The sequence below is a fragment of the Falco peregrinus genome, chromosome 13, assembly GCF_023634155.1.
Source record: "Falco peregrinus isolate bFalPer1 chromosome 13, bFalPer1.pri, whole genome shotgun sequence".
Lineage (NCBI taxonomy): Eukaryota > Metazoa > Chordata > Aves > Falconiformes > Falconidae > Falco > Falco peregrinus.
Window position 1 is genome coordinate 5,131,775 of NC_073733.1, and position 6,857 is coordinate 5,138,631.

Below are 6,857 nucleotides of genomic sequence, written 5' to 3' on the forward strand. Positions count from 1 at the left end.
CCGCTACCTCGGCCGGCGGGGGCGGGCTCCGCGCCGTCCGTCAGGGAGCGCGGCGCGGCGGGGCGGAGGCAGGCCCGGCGCCCCCAGCCATGGCGCCGGCCTCGGCCGCGCAGGGAAGGAGGAAGCAGCGCTGCGCTCAGCGGCGGCGCGGCCGAGGCTGCGAGCACCAGCCCCCGCGGGCGGGCGGCGTCGCGCCGCCTCCCGCCGCTCCGCCGGCCCCTGGGCCGCGCCGCAGCATCACCCCACCGACGTGCCTGACTCACGCCGAAACACGGACGAGCCCCCCCGAACTGGCCGCGCCCGGCCGCCCGCTCCTCCCTCAGCCCCGGCTGCGCCCGCCTCCCGGGCTTCTCGTACCCCACCGCCTCCCTGCGCCTCCGCCCGCCGCCTCCTGCCTGTTGCCTGCGCTCTTGCCCGGCCGCCCCCCTTCCTCCCCCTCCGTGCGCCGGGAGGGAGCCAAGGGCCCGGTGCAGCGAGCGCCGCCCCCTCCGTGGTGGAGCGTCCCCGGCGCGGCTGCGGCGGCCGGGCCCGAGCGGGGCTTCGGCTGGGCCCCAGCGCGGGCGGGGGGTCGGTGTGTGCCGCCAGCTGTGCCCGCCGCACGTGTGCGCAAGCCCCAGCCCTGCGCGGCGGAGGCCGCCGGTGGCTTCCCGGTCCGCGGGGCGGCCGCGCTGCCGGCCGGTGCCTGGGAAAGGCGGGGGGCGGCGGGGGGCCCGGCAGGGGGCCCGGCGGGGATCGCGGTGGGGATCCCGTCGAGCCCGGCAGCGCCACGGACGCGCGTACCCGAGCGCCTACTGGCACCGCGGGTTTGATTCGGTGTCGCTGTCCCCGGCCGTCGCAGGGCTGCCTAGCTCCGCGGGACGAGCGCTGTTGCCGGCCAAAACGTTGAGCCCGCTTAATGGAAAATAAAAGCTTAATTCTCCAAATAAGTTTGGAAAGACCAGGCAGTTACCTTTGCTGGCTGCGGCCCACGTGATGGCGGCGCAGAGGCAGCAGCCCCTGGTCCGTGAGGGTGGAGGCACTATGTGCGTGGATTCCAGTAAGAAAGAAATACTCCTTTTTGGGGAAAGAAGGGGGACCCACCAGCCTTTTCAGAGGGCTTCTTTCTACAACTGGAGCTCAATAAGAATCCTTCTACGAAATGCTGTTGTCTCAGTTGTTGCTGATTCATCAGAACACCTGTTGTTAATCTAATGCTGCAGAAAGTGAACGTGCAGAAACCAGAGGTGCCACCTGAACAGGCACAAACCTCGGGTGCTGCCCTGCTAACTGGCCATGCACACCTGCAACACAAGCCTGCTGCACGGACCATCAAAACCAGCAGCTCAGCACTAATGCCAATATGTTGGCAGTTCTTTTCTTCCCGTATCTCTAAAATACAGAAATACTGCTGTATTGTATATGTATAAAGAACCGAGCATTTTCTCTCAAGGGGTCTATACCAACGGCCATGCACAACGTGGAACAGACCCGTCCCTTCCCACTCCCTCAGTCACGCACAAGAGGACAGCTGCTGCTGCTAAAAGCAATCTTGGTACCTTGCCTCTGCATTCCATTCAGTCTCACCTTTTGCAGTGGCTGTGGGCTGCTGCTTGCGCTTCTCCTTTCCTAAGCTTTTCTCTGGTGAAGTGAGAAAGAGCTGTAATAAGAACGGCAACACATTGTCGCGTGGTGGTATCTCAGATGTAGTGATTTCTTTAGAATACAGACTAGCCACAGGAATATGAGAGCTTGGTTGGGTGGTTGGTGGTGGTTTGTTTGGGGGTTTGGGTTTTTTTTGAGGATGCCAGTGAAGAATAACTGGCTGAGAACGTGAAAGTGGGCAGTATTTTGCCCACAAAAATAAGCATTTGCAAAATGATGGTTTGTTGTCTATAGAAGAGGGAAGGAAAGAGAACAGCTAAATAAAAACAGACATCATGAAAGCTAAAGACTTAAGGAATTAGTCATTAAGACTTCATAGGAAGGAAGTCTAAAAAAAGGAGCTAAAGAAAAGAATGGTGCTTTAGAAAAATAATTCAAAGGGCACATTTATGCCAATTATGAGCAGAATAGAAGTAATAATGTTAGCTCAACCACTTCATGAAGTCTCAGCTGGCCTTAAGCACATGAAGAAAATAGAAAGGCAGACAGGTCAGATTACTAAGAATGTGAAAGACAGACTTTTTAAAAACGGTATGCTATGACACAATTGCACTACCAAGAGCTATCAGATAAAACTGCTCTGTAAGTATATACATACTAAGAGGAAGACAGAGAAAAAGATGAATTCCCCACTCAACAGTGAAGAAGATCTGTCAACAAATGATAAAGCCAGCTAAAGTGATTGGTGCCTTTGTTGTGTCACGCTTCCAAAGAAGATCACCTGCAAGCAGATGATTAGGGCTGGTGATGCCAAGACCAAAATCATCTCAGCCCAGAGTAGGTAAAGAACAGATCAGGAACACTCAGATAAACCAAGTGTTTTCAGCTTGTTTGAGTGTAGTGAACATGGCTGAGAAACAGTTAAAGAACTGACTGAATTAAGAAGGCAAATGAGATGCTGAAAAAACAGAAGAGGCAACTGTACGTTGCTGTTATCAAAAGGGGATGGAGCCAGAGAAATACAGCTTGATCAGTGTAATTAACTTAAATCCCTGGAAAAATCCTGGGACAAATAATCTCACAAACTATTATTAGCACCTAGATGATAACCAGGGAATGATAGCAGTCAACATGGATCTGTCAAGAATAAATCATGCCAGATAACTTGATTTTCTCCTCCAGTAAGCAACAGGCCTTGTGGGTAGGACGGAGCCTGTTGTCAGTTTGATTAGGGTTTTGACACTTAGATGACATTTTCATTAAAAAGTTAGAGAAATAGGGTGTAGATAAATGTGTTATAAGGTCTTTACAAAACAGACTGGGTAGCAAGCAGTAGTTCAATGTCAAAAGGAAAGAATATATTGCTGGGTTCCTAGAGCCTGTCTTCAGTCTGGATCTTTTTGTTACGGAACAGAAAATGTACTAATTTTGCAGGTGATGCAAAGCTGCATAGCCTTGACCATTCCGAAACATGCTTTTTAAAAAAAATAAAGCAGCTATTCAGTAAGATCAAGTTGCATCATAGTTCAGCACATTATACCAGTATAAGCCACCAGATAGAAATCATCGCTGCCTTTCTTCTTCCCCTTGCTACGCATTTTTTCTCACAGTCTTACGCCAGCATAAGCTTTTCTGGGGCTATGTGGTTGACTGTGTGGGAAACCTGATTAACATTACAATGATAATTCCAGAGGCAGCTGTAACCTGGAGCACTATGTGATCCTACTTTGGGTCATGGTGATAGATGAGGTGACCTGCTGATTTCTTGTTTTGCTGTGATTTTCCACTCATTAGAAAGAATGAACATGGTTGGTACAGAACTGGACATTCTGGCACAACTGATATTTCTTTGCAACAGCACAATATAATTAATTCATGTTCAGATTGTGATCCACTATAGATCCAAAAGATCAGGTTCTCTGATCTTGATCTGTGGGATGGCTTAGGTACAATTCCTTCATTCTCTCTGCTTCAGCTTCTTTGAAAAGCACTTTGCAATCTGTGAGGAAGAATTTAGTATTATTGACCGAACGCTAAGCCATTGCTCTTTTCTGTTTGTTAACCATTTCTTCTCATCCTTTCACTAAGTAATTTAGGCTCTGCTAAGATCCATCATAAACATATATATCTTCTATGTCAACAGAAGTGGTTCTCTAAAAGGAGTAAATTTCTGTAACTAAAATATTTGCACAAGAGCTTGTTTTTTTATCTAACATGAAATTTATTTTTCTGTCTGTGGCTCCTTGAAATACAAGAATGGTGAAATCTGTGTTAATCCATGAAGACGTGCCAGGGCCCTGTGTGTACCAGTAGCCCTTAACCACCCGGAGCAGCTTTGCGTGGGGCTCCTGCTTGCCGGTGACCTGCCTCAGGGCTCCATGTCAGCTCTGGCCCAGGCTCCAGTCCTCGCCCAAGCCATGCAGTAGGGCAGACCTCTGTCACGGAGTCATTTAGGTTGGAAAATACCGTTAAATCACCGAGTCCAGCCGTTAACCTAGCACTCCCAAGTCCACTGTCTGTCCTTTGCTGTTCCCAACTTGGCTGGGCTTCCTGGACTGGCCTTGGACCTGACTTGTCACCCCTCATTTCCCTAACGATTGATGGACTCTCAATAGAACCTGTCACCGTCCCCAGCCCCGCTCTGCTGGCCTGTCTCGGTGCTGTGGGGTTGTGCCCCTGTTGGCACGGTGGCAGCCCCTACCCCGCATGGTCGCCCCCCGCTCCTGGATTGCCTGCCTTGCTGGAGCAGCCCCGCTCCCCTGCTCCCTGGCAATGCACGCAGTTCAACATCAGCTCAGGTACCCTTGCTCCCTCTCTGTAAAGCAAAACTCTACACCTCCCCAACGTATCATTTGCAAATTCCATCTTAAGTAAGCCTGGAAGTAAACTTTTATGTGGTAGATCTTATCAGTAAGCATCAGAAATCGATCTTCAAAGCAGAGGGACTAAAATACCTTAATTCTTATTCAAAAAAGCATTTCAGCACATGCTTAGCTTAAGCCTGTCCTAAAATACTTTGAACTTAAGTATATAAATTGAGACCTTTCCTCAACATCAAGCTATATTGCTGTACTTTAGAAATGTGATTTTACACATCAGTATGTAGTTACACCTGTAGATTTCCTAGAAACTGTGTCCTTGTTGTACAGGAGTTGTTTAGAAAGAAAAAAAAAAAAAGAAAATAAAACCCCCACAAACAAAACAAGTAACCAAGTAAAATAATATTTGAAGTCTTGAAATTTTTCTGGTGAATAACAGTATTCACAGGTATAGCTGAAGACGTCAGCAGAATTACTTTAACGGTGAAGCTGTGATTTATTATGCACTTTTATGCACAAAGTAATAAAACAGATTCTAATCATTAGGAGTTTATTAGAGTTTCTAGCTGATGGAAAACAAGCTGATAGATTGTTTGAAGTGTCAGGATGAATGAGTAATCCTTGATTTATAACTCATAAGGTATTATGCAAAAACAGATGACCACCGCTTTAAGAAAAAAATCCACTATATATAAGATGGATCTTGTATGTGTATGGTTAATGCTGCTGTGCCAGGAATAAATCTGAACAACAGTGACTTAATCTGTAATACAACGACAGAGGTTTCCTACTACTCTGCTGATACCTATCTTCCAAAACTATGGTTTCTACTACGTGGGCTCCAGGCCAGTAATTACGTTCCCCAGTGTAGATCTGCACACACTTGGCAGACTCGCAGACTCACAGTCTCTCTGCTAAAAAGAAAAACCTCACCCAAACACAGCGCAAAAAGAAGGAGAAGGAGCCGATCTCAGGCCCTACAGCAAATTGTGACTCAAAATCTGCCAAGCGAGTGGGGGGCAGCAGCATTAAGCACCTCATCGGCGGTGGTCCCTTAGCACTAGATGCCAATCTCCAGTGGTGGGAAAAACTCCAAATGCCACCTCCACTTCGATTCCCTTTGCTACAGGGGCACATCATGCAAACAGGGGAGCAATCTCAGAAAAGGGAGCAGCTATACATTACCTGCGGCTTAGGGCCGACCCCGAGCGTGAAGGTTTCGAAGGACACCGCTATTTAAATCTTACAGATAACAATAAACCAATAGAAGTCCAACTGAAAAACTTCAAAACTTTAGTACAAAACGTTAAGACAGGATCTGGAAGGAATAGCATGGTAGAACTGTTTGCCACGTCTGTTTCCTGTTGTTAGCGCAATACCGAAACAATTTATCAGTTTGGTATTAACAACATGAGGAGTTTTACTTGTTTTAGGGATCACATTCCGCTGTTTTCCTCAGCTGTGCTCATCTTGTCTTGCTGAAGTCTGTGGGTACAAATACTGCTCTGCACCACTCTGAAGTGTGCAAGTATGCACCAAACCAGAGGAAGGGACGTTTCCCAAGAAGCAGCTGCCACGTAAAGATGGCTTTGATCCCATGAGCAAGATGACTTGACCAACAGTGACCTTGCCTGTACAAGAGGGGCTGCTCTTAGGGCAAACTAGACCAAGCTGGCTGAAAGCAACAAAATTGTAACAAACTGGTGCAAACTCGGCTAATAAATATACATTAAGCGTGCTGGCACGGGAGGTTTGCATGAACAAATACTCAAAAGTGAATGGTAACAAGTGATGTGGTGGCCAAAGCCAGTAGGTTACGTACATTGTAAAAACAGGTATGTGAGTAGTCTTACAGTTGTATATAAAGCAGCGGGCTCCCCGCCGAGAGGCAGGCACCCTGTCGTCGGCAACACAAGGAGCTTCAGCTCACGGGCACTTTGCACCCTTCTGCCCAGCAGCCGTGCACGAGCTAGAAGAAAAGAAGAAAATACGAGTCATCAAAAAATGCCTGATGACAGCCCACTGCGTGAGTGCAGATTGTTGTCCTTTACTGATCATTAACACGGGGAACAGACCCATCGGTTTTGATTTCCCTTTTTAAACAATTTTGTTGTACTTCAGTGATAGGGCAAGGAGATGCTTATAGATATACTTTTTCATGTTGAATTACCTACAGTTCACATTTTGAAAACTACATTTGCAACCAGAAGTGCCTATAGGACAGCCACCTAAAAGTTCAGCCTGGTCAGCCACTCAGTATAGGGTGGCTTTTTTTGTTGTTATTTTGCTGTTTGTTTGGGTTTTAACTTGCAACAAATCTAGGTGCATAGAGATTCTTCCATCAGTTACTCTCACTCCTTTCCATTTAGTCAGTTGCTCCCATGTATTTTTAATGAATTTAAGGAAAGGCTTGTAGTGTAAGTGCTGATTTCCTCTCAAGGAATTTGCTTGGGAAAA

At 47.7% G+C, this 6,857-nt stretch overlaps 1 protein-coding gene across 2 annotated transcripts in view; it reads right to left on the reverse strand.

The window, feature by feature from the left end:
* Window positions 1-318, reverse strand: part of TMEM164 (transmembrane protein 164) — a 45,861-nt gene extending 45,543 nt beyond the window's left edge. Inside the window, exon 1 of one of the 2 annotated variants that reach the window (XM_055818304.1) lies at window positions 8-318. The gene's annotated coding sequence lies outside the window, so the exon portion shown is untranslated. The remainder of the gene's footprint in view (window positions 1-7) is intronic. The other variant, XM_055818303.1, reaches the window with a different exon arrangement.
* Between the last annotated feature and the right edge of the window lie 6,539 nt (window positions 319-6,857).